Consider the following 21298-nt stretch of genomic DNA (forward strand, 5'->3'; position numbering starts at 1 on the left):
GGTTGGCTCTTTACTGAAATGCAGTCGGGCTTTCGAGAGACGGGATCCGCCGCGACTGCCTCCCAGCTATACGCGTCTTTTCATATGAGGACCAACTACTCCACGACACGAGAACCCATGTACGCACCCGCGGATACGTAGACGGCCTCGAGAGCGACCCTTGGCCTATTCACCTTCCACCACCCCCATGGTTAAACCGTTATGCCCTGCAATTTCTCTTTTCTACCCCTTTTCCTCTCTCCACCGCTTCTTATCTAATTTTTGAAGTCATAATTTCTTATGGGACGGTGAACCTACAATGTTTGTAACTTCTGGAATGCGTTACAGTGATATCTATAGGTATACTGATATAGGGCTCTTAGCTCTCGACCCGGCAGGCCCCCTTCTCCGTGTGCAAAGCTAAATATAGATTTACTCTCTTAGGACCTTATACACTCTCTCCGGGCGCAGGGATAAGTATACATATAGAGCAATACCTATAGATTTAGTCTCTTATGCATACTATACCGCATTACTTTGCTTACGCTTTCCTTCACTGTCTTTCTCATTCTCTCTGTACTCCTCGTTGGTATATCGCCTTCTACAGACAGTGACACTGTGTATTTATGTTATCCAGTGTCATACGAATTGTTAAATGCATAATTGTGAAAATAATTGAGTCAGCTCTATCGGTACTTCGAGGAGGGAAGCTTACCGATCGGCACAACTGATTCGGACACACGCCAATTTCGGTTATCGATACAGAAGGATTGCCATACGAGATCGTGTTTGTACGGAATAAATTTTATATAATCACAACCAATATTAACGTAGTAGATGGGCTTGCGAAGGGTGCAGCGACAGCGACAGTTGGAAAATTAGTTTACATTGAAACTAACGATCAAAATGAAATTACACGTGTATGGTTGCACTTTCAAGATTCACCAAAAACTGGACAAAAAATAAGACTAAAGCTGCTGCTCACATAACTAAATATAATATCCATCCTTAAGCGGTGCCAATAGACCGAAGAACTGCAACTGTTTACTTAAATAATAATAAAAAAGTTATTTATTTATTTATTAAGAAATTATACGGGCCGGAGGCCGTTTTACAGAGAAAATAATTACACAAGGTAAGAAAAATGACCAAAATAACGAAAATAACGAAAGAATCAAAATTGTAGAACAAAGTTCCTCAATTCTGACTTAAATTGCGGCAATGCGGAGGTCGCGGTGACACTCCGCATAAGGGTATTCCATGACCTTCTTAATCTATTAACCGTAGAGAAGGATACATAATTAGACAAATATATAATTTATTATTACTAAAATTCAAAACAAGCGTATCTTCCTTTTATAGAGAGACATTTAGAAACAATAGAAAAATCAATACAAAAAGCTTCTGCTTGATTTGCATACCAATCTTTATCTAGCTTTTAGACCCTTCCGTTAGTTACTCATGTCCTGAAGCTCTAAACTCTAGACGATGTAAACAGTGACCTGTCTTGATCGCGTGCAACAGAGTTGAAAGAAGGGCGGAGCATGAAAAGAAGCGGAGACAAAAAAAAGTGCGACGTTGTCTCGACTACACGGTGTAGCAGTGCTGCTAAGGTGACAGGCTGGGTGTAAAACCTCCCATTAATGCTATTACATTCTGTTCTTATTGTCGCATGTTCTGAGCCGTTTAGTATACACAATTCCTTCTTTTTACTCTATTGTATTAACTTACGCGTGTAGTCTATATTTACAAATAAGATACAATAAGATTTTTATCTTATTTTTATACCATTGTGTATGAAACTGAGAAATCAGCATACACTCAGCTTCTCTAAAGGTTATATAAAAAATGAGTTTTGATCTTTAGACGTTTCAAATTCAGAAAATAATCATTTATAAGTTTAGAAATATTAATAGGTGCAATGTATGCGTGTTTGGACACTTTTTGTTTATTTAAGAATGCCACTTTGCATATTGGAAAAACATAAAAATTAAACTCTTAAAATAAATCTGTCAAAACTGTTTTAAAATGTATCAACAATTTTCCAATAACTTTTCAGAATGTACTAAAACTGTGAAAAAATGTAACAAAATACAACTAAATTTTTTACTTAGCTCTATTAGAAATGCCTGGATTCATAATGTTTTTAGACGTTCCTTATTTATGTAATTTGTTCAATGAATAAGTGCAACAGTATATACGGCATTCTACTTTTCCGTGTTAGTTTGATTGTCAAATTTTTTAAACTTTTTCGGGACTTATAAGAAGTGAGAATTTGTAGAAACAAATATTATAATTTTCAATGGCTTATTATAATTGGAAATATAAAAAAAGGCTTAAACAAAACAAGGAATCAAAAACTGTTTTTTTGAAAAGTGGCCTTAGCGATTAGACGCTACCAAAGTTATAAAGCTTTTGAAGCATTCCCTCAGGTCCTCAAAATTTACCCACAAAGATTATATTTTTATGGCTCGTTCAGTTGCTTCCATTGCTGCTTCCTATTTTCCTCTTTGGCTCTCTTTCGAAACATATGTATGTAGAATGAAATGTTGAATTATCTTCTATTATTAATTTATTCAACATTACAACTTCTAACGGCCTCACAGTATCCAGTCATTATTTTTATGGAGAAAATACATTTGATTATATAAATGTATTTATAAAATGGCATTTACAGTAGGGTGAGGTATTAAAAAAAAAGAAATAAACGAAGGGAAATTACAGGATAATGTGCGGTACATTTACAATAAAAATTTTTTCCCGTACAACCAATCTCAGATAGTTATTACCGACAAACTACATAGAGTAGTCTCATCGGGATATTTGTAAATAGTTAATTCAAGTAGTCTACGGTCTTGTTTGCATGCAAGCTCTCATTCCATGCTGCGCGATCAAGCGCGTAAAAGTAAACTCAAATTTTTCCCGAAAACAACGAAGCTGTTTATGGTAGCAACGCAAGGCTGTGTACATTTTATTAATTCAAACAATAATCTGAAATCTCAAAGAGCATACGTAACGCGTATCAAGTGTATAAAAGAATGGAAATAATGCTAAACTACATAAAATAAGCTAGGCTACTGGTTGAAATTCTAAGGAATCAAATTTATGTATCTTCGGGAAGCATGCGCAATTCGAGATGAGGAGAACAGAGTGGACATAGCCACAGTAGATTTCGAGGCCATAATCCATGGTACAATAAATAAGGGCAAGAGCAAATCTTATACTTAAAGGCTCGGAGTGTACGTCAAGTAGAAGAAGGGAGGCAACTTGCTGGATGCATGCGGCACGTCAAATACACTCTGTGCGCGGTCCATCAAAATGCAAATGTCTTTTATCCAGCGGTAAGGTAATGTATGCGTCCGTCGAGAATCAGTATTCAGACTGTAAGGCGTATGCGATCCGCCCCTTGCATTACGCTATACACTGCCCTGCTATAATAGTACCCACGGATCCAGGCCGCTCTCTTACCCTCTCTCTCTCTCTCTCTCTCTCTCTCTCTCTCTCTCTCTCTCTCTCTCTCTCTCTCTTACTTACTCCCATCCTCTCTTCTTCAGAACAAAGTAACCCTCTATTGAGCAAGAACTGGGCAAGCCGCGATGGCCGAGCGACGAGCCACCCACCCCCTTAAGCTCGCGCCAAATCTTTATTTTACGACCCAGAAGTACGTTCAATTGGTGACTTTGTGAATAAAAGAAGAATAGGGAAAGAAAAAGCGTGTGTAGAGACATCACCGCAAAAGTGGAAGCAAAATCCGCGCCATTAAGATGCGCACCCCCTCTTGACAGTTTCTCTATTATTCCATCAAACTCGATATATGCTAGCTTTCACAAATTTTGATCGAGCTATGCGCTGCCTCCGTCTTATAGACACATGGACGCCTTTCGCCGTATAAAACTCCATAAAAAGCTGTTAATAACCATGGACTTTTTTAAAGATACGAAAGAGGTTCAGATTTATAGCTTTTTTATTCTTTTAAATGATTGACTATTGACAATCTTTATACACTTTCTAAATGGTTTGCCGGAAATTTTGCATTTGAACGGAGTATTATACATGCAGCAACATTGTTCCACACATGTGAATGAAACTTTTGGACTCACACACTGATTGGCATTTCAAAGACTAACTTTGTTTACCAACGGCCACTTTACGTATGCCCCAGCGTTGATGTTGGAGGAACATGTTTTAGGGATCGCAGTGTGCCAAGCTTTTAATGTCCTCTTAAACAAACAGACTTCTCTATACAAGTCATTACTCCGCTTGCTCATGCTTGAGTGGACGCATACACTTTAAATTGTCAAAAAATGAAAAATTCAATTTCATCTTTATACTGAGCTGTTTGGTGTATTAAAAAAAATTAAACCATTATATGCGTATATATTAAATTATAATGTAAAAAACACAATATTCAAAGGCCAAAATGCAAATTTAAAATGGGCCAAAAGCTAATAACTGGCTACTTAACATAGATAAAACTGTGCACATTTTATGAGGCTAGAACTTTTTAATAACTATCGTATGGGAGAGAAATACATTTCATGAAAGTATGGATCATTTAACTGCTTTTTGCGATTCTGAATACAAAACTGTCAGTATTTAGGCGTTAAATGAACAACATTAGTCGATTGAGGAAAACATGCTTTGCTCGTTGTTTAAAAACAAAAAGACACCGTACATACTCTACACAAAAATAACCCTACACCCTACACAAAATAACTCTACACACATATTTGCTACACGAAAAAACTCTACACAGATATTTACTACACACAAAAACTCTACACGCATTTTTGATTATTTGACTACACCGTAAAACTCTACACAATTGTATAATCTATTGTTGTAACAGTTATATTACACTAGCTAAATCAAATCGCTTCATCAACGGCTTCAAAATATGAGGTCATCACTTTTTTAAAGAGAGATTATACAAGTCAATATTATAATAAGAAAATATTGCTGAATCTTCATTAAAGAAAACAACATTAGTCGATTGAGGAAAACATGCTTTGCTCGTTGTTTAATAACAAAAAGACACCGTACATACTCTACACAAAAATAACCCTACACCCTACACAAAATAACTCTACACACATATTTGCTACACGAAAAAACTCTACACAGATATTTACTACACACAAAAACTCTACACGCATTTTTGATTATTTGACTACACCGTAAAACTCTACACAATTGTATAATCTATTGTTGTAACAGTTATATTACACTAGCTAAATCAAATCGCTTCATCAACGGCTTCAAAATATGAGGTCATCACTTTTTTAAAGAGAGATTATACAAGTCAATATTATAATAAGAAAATATTGCTGAATCTTCATTAAAGAAAACAACAGTTATATCATATGTTGACTAATATTAAAGCAATATTATACTAGAACTAGTAGAAATAATTGAATTACTTTTGGATATGCGATTACCTGAAAATCTCTGGGTGTGATTCGTAATGTGAATATTCGCAATATCTGAATCCTTGCACCGATAATAGACGCACTCGCAGATTTAAATGATTGCCGCGATGAAGCGCGCAATTGCGTCAACATAAACCTCGGATTATGTCTGGGAGCTCTTGTGCAATTGCGCGTGTGTCGCTTACAAGCATTATAGGTATTACTCTTTTCTTGTTTTAGCTTTTGTTTTTGCAGTTTCAAAGGTTATACTATTCAAATAATTTTTCGAAAATCGCTTTCTAAAATTTTTTGTAGCAATCGTTGCAGCACGATGCCCTTTCGTCCTTTAAACGTTCTTTAAATTCAATACAAGTTAGAAATGTGATGCCTTAGCTCTGTTTTCAAGAAGGGTATTATTAACGCCTTTATCACTTAGCTCTATTGCTTTCCTCTGAATGTGCGCAGAGTAACTCAGCTTTCGTATTAAAATCCCTTTCGTGTAGAGGAGCTAAAAGACCAAGCTGGACGCCGTAGATCAAAGAAAAGTCTCACCAGAAAAGGAAGGGACGTCAACCGAAAACGGTTACAACTGAGATTTGTTGATATCAACCTCAATCATATTGTTTTAAAATATATTATTTGAAGTATAAGATAAATATTTAGTGTTTTATGCTTGATATTTTAATCCCAATAATTTATTTGGAAAAGTTTTGCATTTTACATTATTATTCATTCTATTTCATTTCACTGCAAATGTTAACTAACCGCAAGCATTTTTGTATACCAAGGTGAGTCCAAATTTATTTTAAACAATGGACGTAAAGGTCATCTATTTCTCCTCTGAAAGCTATAATACCCTCACAGCTAGCGCGTAAAAACTATGATGAGCAATTAAAGAGCTTCCGCGATACCAATGATAAAATAATGACAATCCATTAGTTTGTCTTTATCATCATAAGTAGATATATATGTTTTGCTTCGCTACACTGAAAAAAAAAATCACAGTCGTTTCTGCTGTAAAGTCCGGTAGTTTTAACCGTTCTGCCACCGTAACTACTGTTCAGTAAGAACAACGGTGTGCCACTGGTAGTTTTAACGAGTCGCGACTCGTAAAATTGGTCGCTTACTCGGGACACCAGCAAAAACAACCGAACTGATTCTTTAAAACTGCTGAACTCTACGGTAATCTTGGCGAGTCTTCGTACAATGACAGATTACTGGTGCGAGTTCAGTTAAAATGGCTGTGTTTTTTTTCAGTGTAATACGCTTTTTTTGTTTGTCATCAGTGAACCGAAGTAGTATACTGTTAACTTTTATGATAAAATCATTTGAGGTAGTAGATGCTGAGCAAAACAAAAAAACTACTATGAAATTTACAAAAACGTAGAATGCTGTTAGACATATTGCATTGTAAAAAATTTTCTTTGGAAAAATTTGTGAATATTACTTATTGAAGCGAGGTTCGATCAAACATTCATTTACATTCAATCATATAAGAAGCATTGTATTGCTATTGGGCGGAATAACGTAAGCAGGTAAACAAAGAAGGTAAGCATAAGTAAGTAAGGTATATTCCGTTGTAAGCGAGACACATAAATAGGACCTCTTGTTAGGTGCCGTTAAAGGCTTATCGTTATTCCGCACACGTTGGCCGTTCATTGCAGCTAGGGCAGTAACTACTTACGCCAGGACTCGGCCAGGAACCCTTGTGTAGATAAACAACCGGCTCTCTAGCTTTCTCTCTCTCTCTCTCTCTCTCTCTCTCTCTCTCTCAGACTCCGTCCTCTCTCTCTGCCGCGTTCTGCTGCTGTTACACCCCCTCTCTCCTGCCTGCTTTTGCCCTCTTCATCCTTTGCACTTTCTCCCGATGCCTGGAAGCATTCAATTTGCATAGGAACACGACAAACTTCAGCTATTAGCTGAGTCTGTATCCGCCACTAACTGACTTTGTACTCATACACCGAATTCCAGACCAAGCTACTCTCCCTAGCTCTTTGACTGATTTCACTTACAGCTAGGATGTACATAGATATGCACTAAGTCACATGAGGGATTGGTAAAATACAAATGCTGGTTGACAACTACTTCATTGAAATTCAAAGAGCTCTTGGCGTCAATGATTAAACTTGCCTACTAAGTAGCTTTTACTGGCTCTGGGTTCTGTAAAGTAAATAAATCTTATCAATCGATTTAGATTTTAAAGCACAGGAATCGTGGCACGGTTCACCAGTATGGTACAGTTACCATGAGCGACGAAACAAAAACGATTAATGCTTCGCGAGCACATTTACGTTTCTATGGACTACAATAGCCTGAATGAAACTTACGCAAAAGTGTGCTCTTGGTAGATTTTCCATAACGAGCTGAGCGATAGAGGTAGCTTCCAAGAACTACGTGCAGTCACATTCGCCGGCCAACCACAAACCGGAGACTTTTCAGAAGCTAGACTAGATGGTAACTAAGTCTTATCTGCTAGCACACATGAGCTCTCATTTGCGGCTCGATGTATGCAGACCTCATTTCCCTTTACAATCCTACTTATGAAAAGCCACGTCTACTTTGAGTTGTCAATGTTTGTAGAAATGAAGGACGATCGGCTTGGCGAGATAAGCGCCTTGTAGAAAAATACTTACCGAAAAGCTAAATGAAGGTACACCATATAATTGCAAAGCAAAATAGGCGTTTCAACTTCTCTTCCCAGCGAGCAGTTCTTTTCATAGTTTCATTAGCATTCCTTTCTAGAAAAGAGCTCTACTGCGATTAAAACGTGAAAAGCTCCCTGTTATTTTTTTACTTATCCTCAATTCATTCGTGTAATTGTTGCCTTTTCTAACATTCACGCAAAGTGTATATTTTTAAAAGTTAAGTGTGCAGATCCTACCAGAGGGGAGCCCAACTATATGGGACTTTTCGCTTCTTTATTTAGCTTTCTTCGTCTGTTCGCACTAGCAACACTGGCTTCCATGAGTTTTTTACGCTCGCAAACCCCCCTAATCTTTCGAGCCTTTGTTATGCCAAGCTAGTACTTACGCAGGAAACTTTTTTCGATACAGCCAGCGCGCACTCCCCCATCGAGCTTTTCACCTTTTCTTTCGCCTCTCTTTTCTCCAAATGTCGTCGCATTGATCAAGCTTTTTTCTCTCTCACGTCTGCCTTTGTGTGATCAGCAGAGCTTCATTCAATTTTGTTTCTTTATCCAGCGCTTGTTTATCCACGAGCATCTACTTATGCGACAGCTCTGTTTACTGTTTACTCAATCACCTTGAGCCACGCTCGTCGAGATTTTATTAGCGAAGACCTGCGGAAGCCTGCGTTCGAGGAGCAGGAAGAGAGGAAGAAGAGAGAGAGGGAGCATTGTCGGGCTTGCTGATTTTTCCGGAATTGCACTTCTTTGCCCCTTCTACTGACACGCCCACTGTGCACTCGAAGCATTAGCGATAGCTTGCATCACACCGTCTACACTCCACATTCTACTTTTACTTCTTATTTGTCCAACCCATACATATTTTTTAATCTGAATTCAATTCACTTATAAAATAATTTCAAAGAATTGCAGTCGATTTATTAACAAAGATCGGAAGAGTCATTAAAAACAAATCTATACAGATGCAATTTAGTGAGATTATGCAGGTACGTGCTTTTAGATAAATATACTTTTAATGGCGCGTCTCTCTTGATTTTAATATAGATATTTTTTCAATCGAATTGAGAGTAAATAACGCATTCGTTTTGTTCCAAAGTAAATCATACTTTATTATATATTCAAATTTTTTGCGATTGAAAAGGCCTTTCGCGGGATTTTAAATGTAACATAAGAGGTTCGTGTAATCCGCACTTTGCAAGAGGATTTCAACTTTATGATGTAACCAAAAATATTACGAACGTTTCATCCACGTTATTTGTTCTCCTTGAAAAGTGATGATTGCGATTTAAATTCCAAAAGATACCTTCTCTGTACACTTTATCACTTCAAAGCGCGTGCATTACTCTCAAATATGAATACTGCAAGTTGTGAAGTTTGGGCGTGGCATTCATGAGCGTTTGCATTTGTATCTGAGACGTTGTGATCCATTACGTCACAGGGCAAGCTTTTTGGATGAAAATAGTTCCTAAGTTTTGCTCGAGAGTAAACATTTTATGCACCACAGCTGTTCTGGAAAGAAAAACCAGTTTGATAAATGTCGACAAATAGCAACGTTGACAAGCAGCGTAAACTGGGTAACTTGCTATAAAGAAGACTGCTTTTTCATTATACATATATACACGCTATCAAGATTGAGTTTGCTACATTTTTTTTAGTTAGAGATAGAATAACTTTTGCTGTTTATGACATTCGCTTATGCTCCGAGAAAATTGAGAAAAGAAGTCCCGGTAGAACGTCTTGAAATCTTTTGATGTAGTTTTGTTTGATATCCTGGTCAAAGACACGGATGCAGGCTATTTACCGAGCGGTATATGAATGCTTTCAATCGAAATACGGTAAGCCAGGCCTTAATCTAAAAGATGTACGCAAACTGTGTAGGAACTAGTCCTCAGAAGCTAGACGTAAACGTAGCTTTGGGAACTTGTTCTGGTTTATGACAGGAAAGCTGATCACGAAAGTTATTTGCATTGAGCTGTGTATATATATACGCATATATGTATACAGCTATATAACTCTGCGCGCTCCCTGCTCAGGAGATCAGCTAAAATGGCTTTCTGAATTCCGTATCGCCGCTGTAATGTAAGTCAACAAGTATAATCAAATATTGACTCGTAGCTGTTAACGTTTTAGCTCTAGTAATGAAAATAACAGCTCTAGGCACGCGATCGCGCGCAGCCGATTGTACAGCTCCTGCGCGCGTTGTTTACCTCATTACTTCGAGAGCAAACCCAGCGCAGCCGTGTGCCGGCTCTTTTTAATAAGCGCTTTCTTCGGTACACGATGTCAGTCACTGATCGTTCGTTTCCCGCTGAACGAGGAGAGGGGAGGGCGAGAGAGAAAGAGGAATTCCCGACTGAGGGGTTTGAGGTTGTATTGATCGAGGCTGGCTGCGTGCGCGGGTAACGGCAGCCGTGACTGAAACGCGACTCACTAGGCCGCGGCGGTTCCAGAAAGCCATGGCCTTGACCATTTGAACTTTTTCTACTGCGCGGGCGGAAATTCAACTCGCCCTCTGTGAATGTACGCAACTCTGAGTAAGGCGCGCCGATTCCCTTCGCAGCTCGTTGAGCGCTAAAAGTCGCTTCAAGCCGAGGGCTCTATAAACTGCTGCTTCGAATGTCTGCAGCTCTGAAATTCCGCGCGAACTCAAAGTATCTCCGCAGTATGTGGGCTGCGCAGAGAGCAGTAAATATTCTATTCTTCCGGGCCGACGAAAAGCTAGCACTACTAGGCGTTTTAATCCCAAAAATGCCGGCCATTCATAGTCAGCGCGAAATATCTCCATCGATTTCCCATTCGAATCATCCTTTGGGATCGTCGATCAGCTGCATCGAGGGCTTCCTGCTACTCCTGCTCGGGCTCTCTTTGTCTCTCGCTTCTACGAAGCCATAAGTATATCAGCAGCCCTGCCGAGAGAGTAAGAGCTTGCTGATCCAGCAAACTGCAATGGCGCGCCGCCGGTGGCTAGGACTGCGAGCCCTCCCTCCCTCCCGCCCTCCTCGCGCGCGCGGCCACCGCACGCTCTGCAGTGCAGATAAAAGGCTGATTCCCGCGCGGCGAGGAGTGTAGGCCGCAGCGATAGAACCACTAAGTGCGATCGAAAGAGCGAGTATATCGCGGTCCAAGCCTACTTGTGAAACTCGCTAATATCGTCTAATTACCAGCGGCGCGACAATCAATTACTCGCTGTGCGTTGCGCAGTCGAGGATGCCGCCGCTACCTCAAATTGCCGCCGGGAAAGGAACTCTTCAAAGACTGCCCCGCTCGCGCCCGCGCAGAAAGCCACGAGTGTGCTGGATGAACGCGAACCGCCAAGAAAAAATATGATTAATTTCGTTATACCGATCCGGGCTCGGCGCCGAGAGCGCGACAATTATTTCGCCACTGCGGCGCGGTGCGATGGAAAAGAGTTACTCCGCTCTTCTGATGTAGCGCGCAATTAGCCTACTTCGCCGTTATCCGCGCAAATGTTGACATCAATATAATGCGTGGATAGTGAATTTCCCCGGTGATACCCGCGTACCCACACCATGCTCGTAAGGAGGGAATCTCGTTCCCGTCGTCCCCTAATGGCACCGGTGAAAAATTAGCGGAAAAAGCATCGAGCTCAGCGGGTTATATGGAAGAAACAAGCTGAGCCGGTATTTAAGGACGGACAGCGGCGCGAAATGAAGAAAAAGCGCGCGACGTCACGTGAAAAAGCAGAAATGTGTCTGGGATAACGGGGAATATTAAAGCGATGTGCCGTGCAGTGGCACGCGCGCGCAGCCGGCAGCGACACCGAATATTTAAGGTAGTAGTACTACCCTTACTGTAGTAGTCAAATCAAGTCCACTTTTTATATTTTGTTTATTTGCGAGATACACATAATAATAGAAGTTGCATAAATTAAGTTACATTAAATAATGATTAAACATTCAGACATTCTCATCAAACACTTTTATTTACCGTATTATCAATAAAAAGTTTCAGACAGAAGCTGATTTGACTCATCTTTTTTGAGGTTAAGTGTAAATTTTGGAACTGTTATTTGTTTATTACTACGCTCACAAGTTCCAAGTTTAGATGTTTGAGGTATCAACGTATTCGTTACATGTTTATCTACTAATTTGTAAAGTTTGGGTAAACGCTGAATGGTCAGTTTTGTTAAATCAAGCAATTACTCGCGAAAAGTGTAGATTTTCGTAAATTAAAATGTTTATAACTTTTGTCACGTCCTCCAAACCATCACCAAATTGTAACTGGATGTTTATCTTATCAATATCTAACAGCATATCAAATTTTATTAAATTCTGAACGGTCAATCACTTTTAGATAGTACTACCTTAAGGCAAAACCTCGGCTCGCCGCGGCGGCAGTAAGCGCGCGAGCTATGCGTATTACGCCGCGCGTTCAGCTTCGCTCATTTGACCGGAAGTGCGGGGGAGGGCGCATGACTGTGCGCATGTTGCGCGAGGAGCCGGTTTCTATGCGCACACGCGCGCCCGCAAGTTTCCCTGCCGCGGCCCTCGTAATAGCGCAGAAACGCGACGCTCCCAGGCTCCCGCGCGATATAGCCCACTACTTATTTTTCATAATCGTCCAAGTTTCTGAGTAGTCGAGGGAACTTTGCCGCGAGCGCGTGCACATCTTCGAGGAGAACGACGAGTACCTAGGGCTCAGCCGGGGAGGAAGAAGAGGAGGAAGAGCTCCTCGCCTCTTTAGCAAACTTCGGACGCGTGCACGTCATGCGGAAGGATTTAATTTGTTTTTAATCCGGCCATCGCTGCGCGCTGACTGTCGAACAGCTGGATCAGTCTTGGGGAAAGTTCACGCATACTTTTAATCACTATGCTAAAAGAGAAAAGAAAAATAAAAGCGCTGCCGGCGGTGGAGAGCAATTGTACTTTTCATTTTTCCGCCTGGTCGTGCGCTCGTGAAAGCCCTGTCTCTCTCTCTCTCTCTCTCTCTCTCTCTCTCTCTCTCTCTCTCTCTCTCTCTCTCTCTCTCTCTCTCTCTCTCTCGCTCTCCCTGCTTCCCATAGCACCGCTACGTGAGAGCTATTAGTCGGAATCTTTCGCTGCATTAACGCAAGCCAAAGTGTACGCGAGAAAGCGCCGGCACGCCTTCATTAACTTCGTTAAGGCAGCTCGTTTCAATGGAATAGATGTGCAGCACCTACTATCAGCACTGTAATAAGGCTAAGGGCAGCAGCCAGCATTAACGTTTTACACTAGCCGGAGCTCGCTATAGCTGAGGATCCCCTCCCTCTTCTCCCGAGCTCCAGCTCCGCGTAATTGACAGCGTGCGTGTTTATACCTCAATTTCTCCGTCGTATACGCTCCACGCCCTGTTTCCCACGTACGACGATAATGATTTGCCTCGAAATCACTGTACATGGAGTATGTTCGGCCTCCTGTTTCCACTGCCGACGTCAGTCGATTGCGCAGAGTGAATCTCAAATAAAAATGACCCTTAATATCTTCAGAGTGCATAAGTATTTGGAACTTGAGTCGGCTCCAGCCGGAAGGAACGAAAAGTTTACGGCAAGTCTTCACTATTGGCTGCTGGACAGTTGGCGGAAAGTATGCGGAAAGTCGCGTGCAGACTTGGCTACAGCTCTTTTCAGAGGGGGGCAACGACACTCATCAAAAGCCACAATACGGAAAAAATATTAAATATGAAATAGACTTTCATTACTCATTCAGGTCTCTTTTGAAGGGAACATTTGAATCAGAAACGCGCGTGGTCCAAGATACAATACCAACGCATCTAGACCATCAAAGATAACTTTTCGTAGCAGTGACAGTTGTCGCTTCCGTCTATGGCTCGAAAGGGGACAGCAACAACGGCAAACTTTTATCAAGTCTCCCCTGCGACTTATTGACTGTTCAATATTTGCACATCTGACAAGGTACGCATAGCTCCATACAATTGTAACAATCCGATTGAGCACGAGTGTACAAAAGATTTAAACGCGTGAACACATACATGGTATTCTCTACAAAATAGATGCTGCCAAGTGTTATACATTAATAACGTAGATTGAACTTGAGTCTTTACGGAACAATAAAATATATTATCCTCTGCATCCTATGGGCATTCCTCGCAAAGAGTGACTACGGCAGCAATAACTGCAGTACTGTACTATATAGTCTCGATAACAGCAGGACTGTAGTTTCACCTACAGCAGTATTTTAAAGTAACGATCAGCACTGTAAAAAGAAATACGCACAAAAAGCTACATGAAAGTGTGCCATAAACATCGTCACTATATATTACCTGTACAATTTCTCTAAATTATCTGGTAATAAATCCATCAATAAAAAAGAGGGGACTTTTTATCAAGCGGAAACGCGATTATTCTACTGTTTCAAACCCCTGTTTATAAAGTTTGGATTGGTATTGATGGTTCATGCGAGATTTATCATCAATGAATAAAAAATATGATTTATTGTTATAAACGTTTTATATATTTGGTATCTATATTTGAAATAGAAAACTCTCAAGATTTTTTTTCTCCAATAAAACCGTCATTGTAGACTCGAGGAATCTAAAGAGTAAGGTTGCCAGGAAGACGTGACCGCCCCGAGACTGCTGTACAAATTAATTCAAATATTTGCCGCTGCGTAAATCTCTTTCCCGTTCGTTATTCTCCCACTCTTTCGGGCAAGGTAACTATTTCAAAGTACATACACGATTCATCGAATATGCAAATAAGGAGGAAACTTTTTTATCGCCGCCAGCATAAAAAGCAGGTACTTAACTAAGCGGTCTCGTTTTCACGAGCTCAGGGCGCGTTGCGACATTGCTGAGTTGTGATCTCGGCAAGGGCGGCTGCAGCGTATAAAAAAGTAGCAAAAAAACAACAAATGCGGCAGTTATACGAGGCATTTCAAACGTAACGAAGTCACTTTACGGTAGTGTCAGTATTTTCCGCAGGACTATGGTTTAGAGGATCGTTGTCCCATCCGCAATGATCGTAAAACTTAAAGTGTAGCCGGCGTACGTGACGTATTCGTACAAAGCCGAGAACAAAGACGGCTTGCCTGAAATTACGAGAAGCGTTGTAACGATTCTAAGGAGAATCTCTTCTGTCGCGTCGCTACACGCCGCAGTCTTTCCTTTTGCCGGCGTTTCTCCCATCTCTCTCTCTCTCTCTCTCTCTCTCTCTCTCTCTCTCTCTCTCTCTCTCTCTCTCTCTCTCTCTCTCTCTCTCTCTCTCTCTCTCTCTCTCTCTCTCTCTCTCTCTCTCTCTCTCTCTCTCTCTCTCTCTCTCTCTCTCTCTCTCTCTCTCTCTCTCTCTCTCTCTCTAGCTCGCTCTCGCTCTTACCCGAGCGACTGGTTTCCTTTGAGACTCCTGTTTCTACCTCGTCTTTGTCTCACATCTTTCCAGCAACGTGACCGAATTTTACGGTTGCTCTCATGGAAAGCACTAAATTACTTTAGACGCAACTTCCCTATTGCAGCTGATTAAGAGTCCTTCTTTCCCTTATTTACAAGCTTATCTTTAGTTGAAGCCAACTTTCTTATGACAGCTACTTTTGTACGGATGCGCCTGTAATTGATAGGATTAAGTTGCTTTGAACGATCATCTATAGGCCGTTACTTATATATAGTTCGAGCTAACCGTCTTACTACAATAATTCAATAAGTCAACCTATTACTATGCTCGAGAAAATAAGATCTTACTTGATTTTCACGCTCTTAAATGTTTACACTCTGGTGAACGAGCAGCTTTATAATTTAACGCTATTTTTTATTTCTTTATTAAAATCTAATTAACAAAAGATTTATTCTTCAATATAATAGTTTATTTGATTTCTCTATGTAATATATTGTATATTATATTGCAATGTCAATAAGATAATCTCGAACGTTTTTTATTCTGTTTCAGATAAAAATTGAGCTGTAAAGCATGGACTGGTGATTGAGAAAATACAAAGCCGGATTTTCTTCTAAACCACATCGTGAGTGATACTCTTACAATTTACGATGTTTCCTCCCTATACAAATAATGAACGTGATATGAAACTCCGAAACCTACGCGACGCGACTTGTGCCAAGCATACATATCCATATGATCCACATATAAATTATTGAATCGAAAAATTTCCAACAACTTTTTATTTGTTCATAAATTACTAACATCAACAGATGATCTTCTTGAGTTACAGTGTAATTCGAATATTTTGATCGATCTCTAAAAAGAAATGGCAATCATTTCATTCCTTCCGTGATTGGCTGGCCATTCGGCGTTTGCGCGCGGTATACTACGGGGAGATACCTTACTTGCATGTGCTACAGTATGTTTGTATGTATCTCTTTACAGTATATTATATAAATGTATACTGTAATGTATGCGAGTAAGGCTATAGCTTGGTGAACAGTCGACTAAACCTCAAAATATGACCTCCGTTTTTTGGGCCAAAACATCGTTTCCCAAATTGTGTAGACTCTCCTTGATATAATGAATTGAAATCTGATGAGTAGAAGCTGAGATATATAGGCGTATAAGATACACACCTATAACATACAGATACATCCATACGGACATTTTCAAGAGAACTATTATTTTTTGGTTACAAAGAAATAAAAGAAGTGGTCATCGTGCAGTATATTTTAAAAATAGAAACCCCGCTAAAATGAAAATTCGTATTTGTTATGTTGAATAATGAAACTACTTTTGCTTCATTGCAACACGTGTATCCACACACTTACGCTGTAGTCTGAAACAATAACGAGCTTGCACAGTTAAAAAGTGTAGTATTACTTTTTCAGGAAAGAAAAAAGGTAGAATAAAAGCCTCAAGAGTACTGGAAGTGTCCAGACATTTGAGCTGGAACAGCGGCATGATAATTGCAAAGAAGTTAATTAAGAACCCCGTAGGAATGTTCCTATTTGCATTTACGTTCAGCTCTGCCGTCTGCCTGCTCACAGCTCCCAGTCGTAAGAGTCCGAGTCAACTGAAAAGAGATAGCGAAATGGTAAAAAGAAAAAGGGCTGTATTTAAAACTGAAACGTGCGGTTCTTTTTCACTTTCACAAAACTCCCTACTTTTTCTACATTTTATCTTTGCTTTGCTCTAACAAAATATTTGTAGTACTTTAATTTATTAATTTCTCATTACATACTTATGAATGTCCCTTCTTTCTCTATCGCGTTCTTTATTAAACGTTTGTATGTGATTATAGGGGCAGTGATGTTTGACTCGAGTTTTAATTAAAATCGCGCATAAGTTTTAGTCTTCCGACTTTATACGAGTTTCGGGGTTTTCGTTACATTTATCATTTGTATCCGAAATTTCACCAGAAGGTGTAGAATTCATATTTTGGTATTTCACTCAATCTTAAAATATTGTATGATTATTTAAGTTGCGATTCTAATACTTACACAATCGTATAGCATAGTCTGTTATTAGTCGTTAAAACAAATTTTCACTGATCAAATGATTGAGTTCTTTAGCGACCTTTATTATGCGTATAACATTAAGATCAGTGCTATCTTAAAAAATAATCTGTACCTTCTCCACGTGAAATTTTTTCATTCTTTTTTTTTCAAACCATCAAAATTTTCAAGTATACCAAATATTTCCTATTAAATGTTTCCGATTTCTCTAGAGGTGCAATCAGTCGAGTATGAAATGTCTCTAATCTAGAGTATGTTTTGAAATCATTTGTAATGTTTTATGTGGCGTATACCTACGCATGCTTAATTTGTTATTAGTACTATTAATATTATTGAGTCGTAGATAACTGGAGAAAAATTTTGCGTTTGCGCTTGTTATTTAAACATCCTATCGGGATGATTAAAGCATCGCCGAGAATGCTTTGGCAAAGGGGTAGCAAAATGGTCAATTCAGGCGGGCGGCGATCAATGCCTTCCCCTCGCGCATCTCCCTGTCTCTTCCCAGCTCTTGCATGCCGAAATTCTAGAGCAGCATGTGGTGGTGTCTCATACACTTCCTATACGCTCAGAGGAGCGACAATGGTAGAGGGCAAGAGAAGGGCAGGCGAGAGTACAGGAACAGGACAATCAGCGTCAGGTGTTTGCCCGGGCTGATTAACGTTGTTCCTCCACCGCGTCGCTATAGCTGGGATAAGGTACGGTCGACTACCTACTAGTTGTATCGGCTGTAACGCGCTTAACTGGCCAGGATTTCGGCTACGAAACAGGCCTGCCAATTTCCCTCTTCTGTCCTCTTCACTGAACCGACGCATTGACCCTTGTTTGCACTTGGTCTGGCAAAGCATTCATTGCCCTGATTTCAATCCCCCAGACTCAACCCTAACTCCAAATAGGATAAACGTACCAGAAGGACATTGAATCTTTATGAGATCGTACGCAAATACAGCCAACTAGCGGCGGTAACACAACGGCGTGATAAATATTGCTTTTACAATGCAAATTGCATACATATGATTGATCAATCAACAAAATCAATTCACTTCGATTCAAAGTGGATACGAATAAAACTTTTCAATTAATTAAAGTTCTTCGATCAATAATTAGGCATGCAGCAGCGAATTTATCATCGGCTTCGCTGTTTAACGCAAATTATTGTATAATGTCCAACAACATTATAAAATCTATTTGCATAACTCCGGACGAAAATCGATTTCTCATAGAAATATAAACACTAGTCAATTTTCGCCATAAATTATCATTACTATCTACTTTCATCACGATATCAGAAATGGGGGATAACTTTGAAAATTCTAGTAAAAAGTACGAAAAAAACTTTGGAAAATGATTCGGAAATGAAACTATTTTATCATGCAGGGTAGAGGAGGATATGTTTTCCCGGTGGTCGGTAACGCGGATTTCGCGGGCGACCATAGCCGGGCGATAGCGGGGTTGCTATACGTCGCGAAGCTTTCGTGCCCAGCGCCATCTGTCGGTAACGAATCTGCGTTACTCTCAGAGCAGTTCTAACTTCAGTTGCACCGCCGCGTAGCATGAGGGCGCAGTTCCAAATTCGGCAAATCGACTAATGTTCCAGCTTGTACGAGCGAATCTGACACCAAAGCTTCACTCCTCATTATTGAATTTCCTAAAACACGTTAAACCTGAAAGCGCATCGCTGAATCATCTATTCGTGAATCTTTCGAAACAGCGAAAGCGGCATTTCGTGCTAATTTTACTAATGATTAGTCGTGGAAAAACGTTTGTCTAGCGTCAACCGAAAAGGATATCCGATATCAAAGTAACACTTAATATGCAAGCACCATCTCTGGTCCTTTATAACGGGGCATCAGGCACTTTTATGCCAGGGAAAGCCAGTTTTTACGCATAATCACAAAGTAGGTACATAAGTAGTCCTTGCACATTTTCTCAGAGCCGCTATAGCCGCAGGCTTTCAGCCCACCGTAGTGGTGGTAGTCTAGTAGTACAGCGGCAGCAGCCTTTTGCTCGCGCTCTCCTTTTCTCCTTGGGGTGGCGCCGTGCGGTAGAACGATAATTGTTTCACAGCCGCATGAAGTAAAGCTCTTTATGCCGGAGCTTTATTTCGCGGTCATCAGACCACACGGGAGAAAACGAGCTCTCTCTCTCTCTCGCTCTCTCTCTCTCTCTCGCTCTCTCGATGTAAGGGAGACTATAATAGGGACGGAGCAGAGAACAGAGTGAGAGGGAAGCGCAAAAGCAGGCAGACGGAAGCGCTCCTAGGAGAACCGGGATTAATTAATAACTATCTCCGACATGAAGCCACTGCGACATTAAGGCTAATCTGCAGGATCGCTCCTGAGCCCTGCGCCAAGAGAGAAAGGAGGAGGAAGGGGGAAGCGAATTAAATCAGTGCGTATTTGTCACGAGTCGCGTGACGCTATACTTTTATTCAGTCTACGCTGGCGGCTGCTCGCATATAATATCTACTTACCGCGTATACTTGCTTGAGTTTACTTCTTTGTTCCTCGCTCTTTTCGTACGACTAAATCATCGTTATCATCTATGAATCAAGGTGTGAGATAATTCGCTGTGCGCAATCATTTCTTACTCTGTGCCACAATGGTAAAATTCGCATTTGGATGTATAAAGGCTGCTCTTACTCTATTCAGCTTCTACACGAATGCTGGCGTATCGTCGCAGTAGACAGTGCTGGAATCTGAGAACACGTTTCAGGAAAAAAAGGGCATCGTTAAATATTCAGAATGTACGCAATATTTGAACTGAAGGATATGAAAAGTCCATACATTTTTATGGACACCCTGGCTAAAATTGTGCTCTTTTTTCTCTCGAGCAAACGGCGACGAAGTCGTGAACTTCAGGAGAGAGGGGGCAAGAGAGGAGAGCGGAGAACTTTTTGAGTGATCTCAAATTCCGGCGCAGTAGGAAAGGTGCTCGGTGTTTTTCATAAACGCTTCTGGCGAATATTCTTGTTCCCCTCGGCTCAGGCATATAAGATACATTGCATTCAAAAAAGGCGTCACTGGCAGCAGCAAAAAGAGACAGAGAGCTAGGGAAGCGCAGTGAGCAAAGAGAAAGGAAGAAAAAGCTGGTAAGTTTTATCTGGTCCGCACGTAAAAGTTAATGGAAAAGAGCGCGGCTCTCTTTCTCGCGCTTGCTCTTTCTCTCCACGCCCTTTTGCAAAAGCGGCTGGAGCCTAAGTAAGTTCGCGTCGCTGACGTGCTCATAGGTATACGCATACTACAATACGCCGAATCCTTGAGCGCTGTCTGGGCCACTAGTGCTTTATGCCCTTTCGCGATCGGATCAGCCCCAGCTGCGTGCGAGGAGGAGGCACGAGGATGAGGGAAAAACGCAGGCCCGAGAACTCGGCGTTTAGAGCCAGTCGTCACATTGGTATGCGAGCTCGTCGACGGGTGTCCGTGGCAGCGCCTGTTATTTCGCGAAACGGATCTATTTTGAGGGTGCCTGACCCTTAAGTGATATGTGCCGGGCATACAATGGGGGACCGCCGACGCCGCACATGAAGAACGAGGGTGGCAACGTGTTTGCCGACGCGAATCTCTCCCCTATCCCCCTATCTCCCTAGCTCGTTCTTTCACTCTCTCACTCGCTCTAACTCATGTAGCCGGTTCGCTCCCCGTTACCATATCTACATGTGTTTTCCATTCGTCAGACTGGCCGAGGAATTTGAATATTTATCTGTCTTATCACAACGTCATCCGATAGGGAATACCATTTACAAGAGGAATTATTCCCCTATCAAACTCATCGGCCATCATATTTTGCTTACTACCACCACACGAATCATCATTTCGTTTCAGTAATATGGAATCGCGGCAATACATTAATCATGCTTTTATCTTTGTGCGCTACTGACTTT

General features: G+C 40.7%; 1 protein-coding gene across 2 annotated transcripts in view; it reads left to right on the forward strand.

Moving 5' to 3' along the window:
* Positions 1-21298, forward strand: part of LOC100115067 (semaphorin-2A) — a 273030-nt gene that overhangs the window by 32619 nt on the left and 219113 nt on the right. For both annotated transcript variants that reach the window (XM_016989530.3, XM_031922659.2), the window contains exon 2: positions 15908-15980. The gene's annotated coding sequence lies outside the window, so the exon portion shown is untranslated. The remainder of the gene's footprint in view (positions 1-15907; positions 15981-21298) is intronic.

The sequence above is a fragment of the Nasonia vitripennis genome, chromosome 2 (genome assembly GCF_009193385.2).
Source record: "Nasonia vitripennis strain AsymCx chromosome 2, Nvit_psr_1.1, whole genome shotgun sequence".
Lineage (NCBI taxonomy): Eukaryota > Metazoa > Arthropoda > Insecta > Hymenoptera > Pteromalidae > Nasonia > Nasonia vitripennis.